This window comes from Danio rerio, chromosome 20 (genome assembly GCF_052040795.2).
Source record: "Danio rerio strain M-AB ecotype USA chromosome 20, GRCz13ab, whole genome shotgun sequence".
In the NCBI taxonomy this organism is placed as follows: Eukaryota; Metazoa; Chordata; class Actinopteri; order Cypriniformes; family Danionidae; genus Danio; species Danio rerio.
Genome location: NC_141040.1, coordinates 29,602,188 through 29,617,677, shown reverse-complemented (window position 1 = coordinate 29,617,677; position 15,490 = coordinate 29,602,188). Strand labels below are relative to the sequence as shown.

The 15,490-nt window shown below is 36.6% G+C and overlaps 2 non-coding genes across 2 annotated transcripts; both read right to left on the bottom strand.

Annotated features, from left to right (window-relative positions):
- Window positions 1-13,004: 13,004 nt before the first annotated feature.
- trnac-gca (transfer RNA cysteine (anticodon GCA)) lies at window positions 13,005-13,076 on the bottom strand. The gene has a single exon. It is a non-coding gene; the product is annotated as a tRNA-Cys (tRNA).
- Window positions 13,077-14,428: 1,352 nt separating this feature from the next.
- Window positions 14,429-14,499, bottom strand: trnai-gau (transfer RNA isoleucine (anticodon GAU)). The gene has a single exon. It is a non-coding gene; the product is annotated as a tRNA-Ile (tRNA).
- Between the last annotated feature and the right edge of the window lie 991 nt (window positions 14,500-15,490).

The window sequence follows — 15,490 nt, the reverse complement described above, 5'->3', positions numbered from 1 at the left end:
ACTGATCAATCAGTTGGGAAGATCCAACTACAACCCGGGGTCATGATAAGTTATAGACACAAATCCAAGGTCTTGCCAAAGGGGGCACCCAAATTTGAACAAGGGACCTCTTGATCTGCAGTCCAATGCTCTACCACTGAGTTATACCCCCATGGCAAAGACTTTGGTATAGCAACAACAACAACAACAAAAAAAAATTTCATAAATGCCTGTTTGAAAATTAATTTGCAAAAAAAAAAGCAATAGGTTATGCCGTTCGGAAGAGCCAACTTCAATATACCAACCCAGGGTCAAAGTAAGTTACAGACACAAATCCAAGGTCTTGCCAAAGGGGGCACTGATAATTGAACTGAGTACCTCTTGATCTGCAGTCAAATGCTCTACCACAGAGGTATACCCCCTTGACAAAATTGTTGCTATAGCAAAGAAAGAAAACTCTTTCATAAAGATCTGTAGGAAAATCAGTTAGGAAGATCCAACTTCAATGTACCAACCCAAGGTCAAGCTAAGTTAAAGACACAAATCCAAGGTCGTGCCAAAGGAGGAACACGAATTTAAAATCGTGGACCTCTTGACCTGCAAACAAATGCTCTACCACTGAGCTTTACCCCCATGACGAAGATTTTGGTGTAGCAAAACAAGAAAACTCTTTTGTAAAGATCTGTTTGAAAATCCATTTTCAAAAACCTATTGGTCATGCAGTTAGAGCCAACTTCAATGTACCAACCCAGGAACGAGGTAAGTTACAGACACAAACTCAAGGTCTTGGCAAAGCGGTACCTGGATTTGAACCGGGGACCTCTTGATCTGCAGTAAAATGCTCTACCACTGAGCTTTACACCCGTGAGTCCAAACCACATGATACATTGTATACACCATATATATATATATATATATATGTATATATATATGACACACTCTGTACATTTGCACTCTCTATAAATATACACACACGATACATAATAAACTCTATACATATACACTCCATACATATATACATTCCACAAATGATAGACTCTTTACATATAAACACATGAAAAACTCAATACACATGATACACTCCTGTCAAGGTCTGGGACAGAACCCCGGTCTCTAGTGTGAAAGGTGAATGACTTAACCGCTGAGCTACTGGAACATGCTGCAAACCACATAATACACTGTAAACACTCTATGGATATATACACGACACACTGTACATATACACTCTCTATAAATATACACACGATACATTTAATACATGATAGGCTCCATACATATACACATGACACATTTTGTACATATGCACACATGATAGACTCTATACATATACACATTATACACTCCATATATATTTACACAGGATACATTCCATACATAATAGATTCTTTACATATACACACATGATAAACTCTATACATACACACTCTATGCATATATACACATGATATACTCCTGTCGGGTTCTGGGATAGAACCCAGGTGTCCAGCGTGACTTAACCGCAGAGCTACTGGAACATGATGCAAACCACATGATACACTGTATATATGCACACTTGATAGACTCTATACATATAAACATCATACACCCTATACATATACACTCCATACACATGACACACTCTATATATACGCACACAAGACAGGCTCTATACATATGCACACATGATAGACTCTATACATATACACTCCAAACATATATACACACACTCTATACATATGATACATTCCATACATGAAAGACTCTTTACACATACACATTATTCACCCTATACATATATACATATGATACATTGCATACATGATAGACTCTTTACATATACACTGCATACATATATACACTTCCTACATATGATACATGATAGACTCTTTACATATACACATTATACACCCTATACATACACACTCTATGCATCTATACACGTAATACACTCCTGTCAGGTTCTGGGACAGAACCAAGGTCTCCAGCGTGAAAGGTGAGTGACTTAACCGCTGAGATACTGGAACATGGTGCAAACCTCATGATAAACTGTATACACATGCACACTTGATAGACAGATGATATACATACACTCCATACATATATACACTCCATACATATGATACATTCCATACATAATAGACTCTTTACATATATACATGATACACTCATATCAGGGTCTGGGATAGAACCCAGGTCTCCAGCGTGAAAGGTGAGTGACTTAACCGCTGAGCTACTGATACATGAGGCAAACTACATAATACACTGTACATATGTTAAACTTTATACATATACACTGCATACATATATATACACGATACACTCTATACATATGCACACAAGATTGTCTCTATACATATACACACTGTACATTTATACATGATAGAATACACTGTACATATGCACACTTGATAGACTCTATACATATACACATTATACACTCAATACATATACACTGCATACACACTCCACACATATGATACATGATAGACTCTTTACATATACACAGATGATACACATACACACCATACATGTATACACATCATACATTCCATACATAATACACTCCTGTCAGGGTCTTGGATAGAACCCAGGTCTCCAGCGTGAAAGGTTAGTGACTGAACCGCTGAGCTACTGGAACATGATGCAAACCACATGATAAACTGTACACATATGCACACTTGATAGACTCTATACATATACACATTATACAATCAATACTGCATACATATATACACAATTTACACATACATTCCATACATATATATATTAGACTCTATACATATGCACACTATACATACACTCTTTACACATGATACTCTCCTGTCAGGGTCTGAGATAGAACCCGGGTCTCCCGAGTGACTTAACCGCTTCTTTACATATACAAACATGATACACTCTATACATATATGCACATACACGATCGACTCTGTACATATACACACAAGATACACCCTATACATACACACGATACACTGTGTACATATACATTCCATACATATATATATATACATGATACATTCTATACACATACACGTTTTACACCCTATACATATACACATGATACACTCCTGTCAGGGTCTGGGATAGAACCCTGGTCTCCAGCGTGTAAGGTGAGTGACTTAACCGCTGAGCTACTGGAACATGATGCAAACCACATGATACACTCTGTACATATGCACACATGACAGACTCTATACTTATACACTGCATACATATATACACATGATAGACTCTATGCATATGCACACATAATACACTCTATACATTAAACATACACTCTATACATTTGATACATTCCATGCATGATAGACTATTTACATATACACATAAAACACCCTATACATACACACTCTATGCATCTATACACATGATACAGTCCTGTCAAGGTCTGGGATAGAACCCTGGTCTCCAGCGTGAAAGGTGAGTGACTTAACCGCTGAGCTACTGGAACATGATTCAAACCACAGGATAAACTGTATACACCCTGTACATATGCAAACTTGATAGACTCTATAGATAGTACATATGCACACTTGATAGACTATACATATACACATTATACACTCAATACATATAGACTGCATACACACTCCACACATATGATACATGATAGACTCTTTACATATACACACATGATAAACTCTATACATATACACTCCATTCATATTTATAATTATGATACACTCTATACATATGATAGACTCTTTACATATACACACTCTATACATATATGCACATACACGATCGACTCTCTACATATACACACATGATACACTCTATAGATATATGCACATACACGATCGACTCTTTACATATACACACGATACAATCCATACATATACACTCAAGATAGACTCTATACTTATAAACTGCATACACATATACACTCTATACATATGCACACATGATAGACTCTATACTTATATACATGTTACACTCCATACATATGCACACAAGATAGACTCTATACATTAAACATACACTCTATACATATGATACATTCCATACATGATAGACTATTTACATATACACATTAAACACCCTATACATACATACATACTCTATGCATCTATACATATGATACACTGTATACACATACGCACATGATAGACTCTTTACATATACACAGTAAACACCCTATACATACACACTCTATGCATCTATACACATGATACAGTCCTGTCAAGGTCTGGGATAGAACGCCGGTCTCCAGCGTGAAAGGTGAGTGACTTAACCGCTGAGCTACTGGAACATGATTCAAACCACATAATAAACTGTATACTTTCTGTACATATGCAAACTTGATAGACTCTATACATAGTACATATGCACACTTGATAGACTATACATATACACATTATACACTCAATGCATATACACTGCATACACACTCCACACATATGATACATGATAGACTCTTTACATATACACAGATGATACACATACACTCCATACATATATACACTCCATACATATGATACATTCCATACATAATAGACTCTTTACATATACACACATGATACACTCTAAACATATATACATAATACACTTCTATATCTCCAGCATGGAAGGTGAGCGACTTAACCGCTGAGCTACTGGAACATGATGCAAACCACATGATACACTGTACATATGCACACATGATAGACTCTATACATTAACACTGCATACATAAATACACGTTACACGCTATACATATACACTCCATGCATATGCACACAAGATAGACTCTATACATATACACACTGTACATATGCACACATGATACACTCTATACATTTGTACATACACTCATACATATGATACATTCCATACATAATAGACTCTTTACATATAGCTACTGGAACATGATGCAAACCACATGATACACTGTATACATATGCACACTTGATAGACTCTGTACATATACACATTATATATTCATTACATATACTTTACATACATATATACACATTATACACATACACTCCATACATATATACACCCCATACACACACTCTATAAATATGATACTTTCCATACATGATAGACTCTTTACATATACACACATGATACACTCTATACATATACACTCCATTCATATATATAAACATGATAAACTCTATACATATGATAGACTCTCTACATATACACACATGATACAATCTATACATATACACTCAAGATAGACTCTGTACATATACACAAGATATACCCTATACATACACACTCTATGCATGTATACAAGATACACTTTGAACATATACACTCCATACATATATATACACATGATACATTCTATACACTTTATACTCTTTACATATACACACATTATAGACTCTATACATATACAAATTAAACACCCTATACATACACACTCTATGCATCTATACATATATCTATACTGGGATAGAACCATGGTCTCCAGCGTGAAAGGTGAGTGACTTAACTGCTGAGCTACTGGAACATGATTCAAACCACAGGATAAACTGTATACATTCTGTACATATGCAAACTTGATAGACTCTATACATAGTACATATGCACACTTGATAGACTATACATATACACATTATACACTCAATACATATACACTGCATACACACTCCACACATATGATACATGATAGACTCTTTACATATACACAGATGACACACATACACTCCATACATATATACACTCCATACATATGATACATTCCATACATAATAGACTCTTTACATATACACACATGATACACTCTAAACATATATACATAATACACTTCTATATCTCCAGCATGGAAGGTGAGTGACTTAACCGCTGAGCTACTGGAACATGATGCAAACCACATGATACACTGTATACACATGATAGACTCTATACATATACACTGCATACATATATACACTCTATACATATGATACATGATAGACTCTTTACATATACACTGTATACATATGCACATTTGATAGACTCTGTACATATACACATTATATACTCAATACATATACTTTACATCCATATATACACATACACTCCATACATGCACTCTATAAATATGATACTTTCCATACAGGATAGACTCTTTACATATACACACATGATACACTCTATATATATATGCACATACATGATCGACTCTCTACATATACAATGATACACTCTATACATATACACTCAAGATAGACTTTGTACATATACACACGATACACCCTATACATACACACTCTATGCATATATAAACGATACACTTTGTACATATATACACACTTGATACATTCTATACATATACTCTTTACATATACACACATGATAGACTCTATACATATACACTCTATGCATCAATACGCATGATACACTCCTGTCAGGGTCTGGGATATAACCCTGGTCTCAAGCGTGAAAGGTGAGTGACTTAACCGCTGAGCTACTGGAACATGATGCAAACCACATGATACACTCTGTACATATGGACACATGATAGACTCCATACTTATACACTGCATACATATATACACTCTATACATATGCACACATGATAGACTCCATACTTATACATATATACACTCTATACATATGCACACATGATAGACTCTATACATATATACATGTTACACTCCATACATATGCACACAAGATAGACTCTATGCATATGCACACTCTATACATTAAACATACACTCTATACATATGATACATGATAGACTATTTACATATACACACATGATACACTCTATACATATATATAAACATGATACACTCTATACATATGATAGATTCTTTACATATACAAACATGATACACTCTATACATATATGCACATACACGATCGACTCTGTACATATACACACAAGATACACCCTATACATACACACTCTATGCATATATACACGATACACTGTGTACATATACATTCCATACATATATATATATATATACATGATACATTCTATACACATACACGTTTTACACCCTATACATATACACATGATACACTCCTGTCAGGGTCTGGGATAGAACCCTGGTCTCCAGCATGTAAGGTGAGTGACTTAACCGCTGAGCTACTGGAACATGATGCAAACCACATGATACACCTTGTACATATGCACACATGACAGACTCTATACTTATACACTGCATACATATATACACATGATAGACTCTATGCATATGCACACATAATACACTCTATACATTAAACATACACTCTATACATATGATACATTCCATGCATGATAGACTATTTACATATACACTCTATGCGTCTATACACATGATACACTGTATACACATGATAGACTCTTTACATAAACACATTAAACACCCTATACATACACACTCTATGCATCTATACACATGATACAGTCCTGTCAAGGTCTGGGATAGAACCCTGGTCTCCAGCGTGAAAGGTGAGTGACTTAACCGCTGAGCTACTGGAACATGATTCAAATCACATAATAAACTGTATACATTCTGTACATATGCAAACTTGATAGACTCTATACATAGTACATATGCACACTTGATAGACTATACATATACACATTATACACTCAATACATATACACTGCATACACACTCCACACATATGATACATGATAGACTCTTTACATATACACAGATGATACACATACACTCCATACATATATACACTCCATACATATGATACATTCCATACATAATAGACTCTTTACATATACACACATGATACACTCTGAACATATATACATAATACACTTCTATATCTCCAGCATGGAAGGTGAGCGACTTAACCGCTGAGCTACTGGAACATGATGCAAACCACATGATACACTGTACATATGCACGCATGATAGACTCTATACATTAACACTGCATACATAAATACACGTTACACGCTATACATATACACTCCATGCATATGCACACAAGATAGACTCTATACATATACACACTGTACATATGCACACATGATACACTCTATACATTTGTACATACACTCATACATATGATACATTCCATACATAATAGACTCTTTACATATAGCTACTGGAACATGATGCAAACCACATGATACACTGTATACATATGCACACTTGATAGACTCTGTACATATACACATTATATATTCATTACATATACTTTACATACATATATACACATTATACACATACACTCCATACATATATACACCCCATACACACACTCTATAAATATGATACTTTCCATACATGATAGACTCTTTACATATACACACATGATACACTCTATACATATACACTCCATTCATATATATAAACATGATGAACTCTATACATATGATAGACTCTCTACATATACACACATGATACAATCTATACATATACACTCAAGATAGACTCTGTACATATACACAAGATATACCCTATACATACACACTCTATGCATGTATACAAGATACACTTTGAACATATACACTCCATACATATATATACACATGATACATTCTATACACTCTATGCTCTTTACATATACACACATGATAGACTCTATACATATACAAATTAAACACCCTATACATACACACTCTATGCATCTATACATATATCTATACTGGGATAGAACCATGGTCTCCAGCGTGAAAGGTGAGTGACTTAACTGCTGAGCTACTGGAACATGATTCAAACCACAGGATAAACTGTATACATTCTGTACATATGCAAACTTGATAGACTCTATACATAGTACATATGCACACTTGATAGACTATACATATACACATTATACACTCAATACATATACACTGCATACACACTCCACACATATGATACATGATAGACTCTTTACATATACACAGATGATACACATACACTCCATACATATATACACTCCATACATATGATACATTCCATACATAATAGACTCTTTACATATACACACATGATACACTCTAAACATATATACATAATACACTTCTATATCTCCAGCATGGAAGGTGAGTGACTTAACCGCTGAGCTACTGGAACATGATGCAAACCACATGATACACTGTATACACATGATAGACTCTATACATATACACTGCATACATATATACACTCTATACATATGATACATGATAGACTCTTTACATATACACTGTATACATATGCACATTTGATAGACTCTGTACATATACACATTATATACTCAATACATATACTTTACATCCATATATACACATACACTCCATACATGCACTCTATAAATATGATACTTTCCATACAGGATAGACTCTTTACATATACACACATGATACACTCTATATATATATGCACATACATGATCGACTCTCTACATATACAATGATACACTCTATACATATACACTCAAGATAGACTTTGTACATATACACACGATACACCCTATACATACACACTCTATGCATATATAAACGATACACTTTGTACATATATACACACTTGATACATTCTATACATATACTCTTTACATATACACACATGATAGACTCTATACATATACACTCTATGCATCAATACGCATGATACACTCCTGTCAGGGTCTGGGATATAACCCTGGTCTCAAGCGTGAAAGGTGAGTGACTTAACCGCTGAGCTACTGGAACATGATGCAAACCACATGATACACTCTGTACATATGGACACATGATAGACTCCATACTTATACACTGCATACATATATACACTCTATACATATGCACACATGATAGACTCCATACTTATACATATATACACTCTATACATATGCACACATGATAGACTCTATACATATATACATGTTACACTCCATACATATGCACACAAGATAGACTCTATGCATATGCACACTCTATACATTAAACATACACTCTATACATATGATACATGATAGACTATTTACATATACACACATGATACACTCTATACATATACACTCCATTCATATATATATAAACATGATACACTCTATACATATGATAGATTCTTTACATATACAAACATGGTACACTCTATACATATATGCACATACACGATCGACTCTGTACATATACACACAAGATACACCCTATACATACACACTCTATGCATATATACGCGATACACTGTGTACATACACATTCCATACATATATATATACATGATACATTCTATACACATACACGTTTTACACCCTATACATATACACATGATACACTCCTGTCAGGGTCTGGGATAGAACCCTGGTCTCCAGCGTGTAAGGTGAGTGACTTAACCGCTGAGCTACTGGAACATGATGCAAAACACATGATACACTCTGTACATATGCACACATGACAGACTCTATACTTATACACTGCATACATATATACACATGATAGACTCTATGCATATGCACACATAATACACTCTATACATTAAACATACACTCTATACATATGATACATTCCATGCATGATAGACTCTTTACATAAACACATTAAACACCCTATACATACACACTCTATGCATCTATACACATGATACAGTCCTGTCAAGGTCTGGGATAGAACCCTGGTCTCCAGCGTGAAAGGTGAGTGACTTAACCGCTGAGCTACCGGAACATGATTCAAATCACATAATAAACTGTATACATTCTGTACATATGCAAACTTGATAGACTCTATACATAGTACATATGCACACTTGATAGACTATACATATACACATTATACACTCAATACATATACACTGCATACACACTCCACAAATATGATACATAATAGACTCTTTGCATATACACACATGATACACTCTAAACCAGGGGTCTCAAACTCGCGGGCCATTTGCGGCCCTCAATGCAATATTTTGTGGCCCACGCCGACCGCTGTACACTGACAGAATCCGTCCACACTATGCCGGAGTTCTCGAGCGCTGAAAACGGATCGTTTCGAAAACGCTGGAGAGGCCGTTTTCATTCTGACAGACTTCGCAAGTTTGATCAAGGCTGCATTTCTTCTTCTCAGTTTGATATGGAAAACATACCGAGGACAGGCATCAATCTTCACAGACTTTTTTTTGTGAAATCCCTTATGCGGCCCAGCCTCACCCAGACTTTGCCTCCTGCTACCCCCAGGTAAATTGTGTTTGAGACCCCTGCTCTAAACATATACATGATACACTCATATCAGGGTCTGGGATAAAACCCGGGTCTCCAGCATGTAAGGTGAGTGACTTAACCACTGAGCTACTGGAACATGATTCAAACCACATGATACACTCTACACATATACACATGATAGACTCTATACATATACACATGATACACTCTATACATACATAATAGACTCTTTACATATACACACATGATACAGTCCTGTCAGGGTCTGGGATAGAACCCAGGTCTCCAGCATGAAAGGTGAGTGATTTAACCGCTGAGCTACTGGAACATGATGCAAACCACACTCTGTACATATGCTCACAAGATAGACTCTATGCATTTATACATACACTCTATACATATGATACATTCCATACATGATAGACTTTACATATACATTAAATATGTACACATTGTAGCCAGTAGTGCTGAAGTAATTTGGAAAGCATGTAGTTTCTTCCTAAATGGCCATAATTCTTATGAATGGGTTTTAAAATCAATTTAAAAACAGGAGAATTTTTCGGAAGAATAGTAGGATTTATCATTTCCAGTGGCATTGCCGATTTGCCAAGTCTACCTCCTACCTTGAGTAAGCCATTGTCAATGAAGAGATTTGGATTGGCAATAGCACTTCTGTTATTAACTGGATTTCCATGTTGAATGTCTTTGAGTTCTTCTTTGAAGTGCTGTTCCTGTACATATCGAATAATTGATTCTTCTGCATCTTTGAGATCTACTACAGATAAATTTGTTTCAGTGATTCGGTGTGCAACATTAGAACTTGGATCAGGGATTACCTTATTAGCTTTCTGTTTTCTTTTCAGGTTGGCTTTAAGGAAGTTCTTAAATTTTAGAATCCATCCAACAGCTCTCCTGAGCTTGTTCCATTGGGAATAGTATTCAATCAGTTTGTTTGTAGCAGGTTTTTGTTCATCCATTATAGTTAGTGCATTGACAAAAATAGGTTTCTTGACCTCTGGGTTATCTGAGTCAATTGAATAGGTGATAGGCATATTAGAAGAGGGATCTTCCTCTAATTTAAGAAGGTCTGGTCCATGTAGCCATTGTTTCATTTCTGTTAATGCACTGGCATCTAGTCCTCGAGATGCACAAGATGCACAATCTGCTGGATTGCTGGATTCTCTGTTGCAATGGATTTTAGGCAATCATCTACATAGAAGTTGTATCTGATAGTATCTGCTACTTCTTTACCATATACATTTTCATTATCATCCGCTGTCCATTGTAGAGCAAAATTGGCACAACCTACTGATGATATGGCACCGAACAGATGCAAATCTAAGGTCTTGACAAAGGGGGCGCCCGGATTTGACTTGGGGTTTTCTTGATCTGCAGTCAAATGCTCTACAACTAAGCTATACCCCCATGACAACATTATTGATTTAGCAAAACAAGAAAACTCTTTCATAAAGATCTGTTTGAAAATCCAATTTCAAAAACCGATTGGTCATGCCGTTAGGAAGAGCCAACTTCAATGTACCAACCCAGGGTAAACATAAGTAGCAGATACAAACCCGAGGACTTACCAAAGGGGGCACCCGGATTTGAAATGGGAACCTCTTTATCTGCAGTCAAATGCTCTACCACTGAGCTATACCCCCAAGACAAACAAGTTGGTATAGCAAAGAAAGAAAACTCTTTCATAAAGATCTGTCTGAAAATCAATTTTGAAGAGAAGCGACTGGTCACTCAGTTAGAAAGATCCAACATCAATCTAGCAACCCGTTATCAAGGTAAGTTACAGACATAAATCCAAGGTCTTTACAAAGGGGGCACCCGGATTTGGACCGGAGTTCTCTTGATCTGCAGTCAAATGTTCTCCCACTAAGCTTTGACAACAATTTTGATTTAGCAAAACAAGAAAACTCTTTCATAAAGATCTGTTTGAAAATCCAATTTCAAAAACCGATTGGTCATGCCGTTAGGAAGAGCCAACTTCTATGTACCAACAAAGGGTAAACACAAGTAACACATACAAATCCAAGGTCTTGCCAAAGGGGGCACCCGGATTTGAACTGGGAACCTCTTTATCTGCAGTCAAATGCTCTACCACTGAGCTATACCCCCAAGACAAACAGTTTGGTTTAGCAAAGAAAGAAAACTCTTTCATAAAGATCTGTCTGAAAATCAATTTTGGAAAAAAAGCGACTGGTCAATCAGTTAGGAAGATCCAACTTCAAAGTAGCAACCCAGGGTCAAGGTAAGTTACGGACACAAATCCAAGGTCTTGACAAAGGTGGCACCCGGACTTGACTTGGGGTTTTCTTGATCTGCAGTCAAATGTTCTCCCACTGAGCTATACTCCCATGACAACAATTTTGATTTAGCAAAACAAGAAACTCTTTCATAAAGATCTGTTTGAAAATCCAATTTCTAAAAGCGATTGGTCATGCCGTTAGGAAGAGACAACTTCTATGTACCAACAAAGGGTAAACTCAAATAACAGAAACAAATCCAAGGTCTTGCCAAAGGGGGCACGCGGATTTGAACTGGGAACCTCTTCATCTGCAGTCAAATGCTCTACCACTGAGCTTTACCGCCAAGACAAACAGTTTTTATAGCAAAGAAAGAAAACTCTTTCATGAAAATCTGTCTAAAAATGAGTTTTGAAGAGAAGCGACTGGTCACTCATTTAGGTAGAGCCAACTTCAATCTAGCAACCCGTTTTCAAGGTAAGTTACAGACACAAATCCAAGGTCTTGACAAAGGGGGCACCCGGATTTGAACTGGGAACCTCTTCATCTGCAGTCAAATGCTCTACCACTGAGCTATACCCCAAGACAAATAATTTGGTATAGCAAAAAAAGAAAACTCTTTCATAAACATCTGTCTGAAAATCAATTTTGAAGAGAAGCGACTGGTCACTCAGTTAGGGACATCCAACTTCAACATAGCAACCCGTTATCAAGGTAAGTTACAGACACAAATCCAAGGTCTTAACAAAGGGGGCACCCGAATTTGAACCGGAGACCTCTTGATCTGAAGTCAAATGCTCTACCACTGAGCTACACCCCCATGGAAAACAGTTTGGTATAGCAAAGTAGGAAAACTCTTTCATAAAGATCTGTCTGAAAATCAATTTTGGAAAAAAAAGCAACTGGTCAATCAGTTAGGAAGATCCAACTTCAAAGTAGCAACCCGGGGTCAAGGTAGGTTACGGACACAAATCCAAGGTCTTGACAAAAGGGGCACCCGGACTTGACTTGGGGTTTTCTTGATCTGCAGTCAAATGTTCTCCCACTAAGCTATACCCCCATGACAACAATTTTGATTTAGCAAAACAAGAAAACTCTTTCATAAAGATCTGTTTGAAAATGCAATTTCAAAAACCGATTGGTCATGCCGTTAGGAAGAGCCAACTTCTATGTACCAACAAAGGGTAAACACAAGTAACAGATACAAATCCAAGGTCTTGCCAAAGGTGGCACCCAGATTTGAACTGGGAACCTCTTTATCATCAGTCAAATGCTCTACCACTGAGCTATACCCCAAAGTCAAACAGTTTGGTATAGCAAAGAAAGAAAACTCTTTCATAAAGATCTGTCTGAAAATGAATTTTGAAGAGAAGCGACTGGTCAATCAGTTAGGAAGATTCAACTTCAAAGTAGCAACCCGTGGTCAAGGTAAGTTACAGATACAAATCTAAGGTCTTGACAAAGGTGGCACCCAGACTTGACTTGGGGTTCTCTTGATCTGCAGTCAAATGTTCTCCCACTGAGCCATACCCCTATGACATCAATTTTGATTTAGCAAAACAAGAAAACCCTTTCATAAAGATCTGTTTGAAAATCCAATTTCAAACACCGATTGGTCATACCGTTAGGAAGAGCCAACTTCTATGTACCCCCAAAAAGGGAAAACACAACTAACAGATACAAATCACAGGTCTTGCCAAGGGGGGCACCCGGATTTGAACTGTGAAGCTCTTCATCTGCAGTCAAATGCTCTACCACTGAGCTATACCCCCAAAACAAACAGTTTGGTATAGCAAAGAAAGAAAACTCTTTCATGAAGATCTGTCTGAAAATCAGTTTTGAAGAGAAGCGACTGGTCACTCAGTAAGAGCCAACTTCAATCTATCAACCCGTTATCAAGGTAAGTTACAGACACAAATCCAAGGTCTTGCCAAAGGGGGCACCCGGCTTTGAACTGGGAACCTCTTCATCTGCAGTCAAATGCTCTACCACTGAGCTATACCCCCAAGAAGAACAGTTTGGCATAGCAAAAAAAGAAAACTCTTTCATAAAGATCTGTTTAAAAATTAATTTTGGAAACAAAGCGACTGGTCAATCAGTTAGGAAGATCCAACTTCAAAGTAGCAACCCGGGGTCAAGGTAAGTTACGGATACAAACCCAAGGTCTTGACAAAAGGGGCACCCGGATTTGAGCCGGGGAACTCTTGATCTGCAGTCAAATGCTCTACCACTGAGCTATACCCACATGACAAAAACTTTGGTATAGCAAAGAAAGAAAACTCTTTC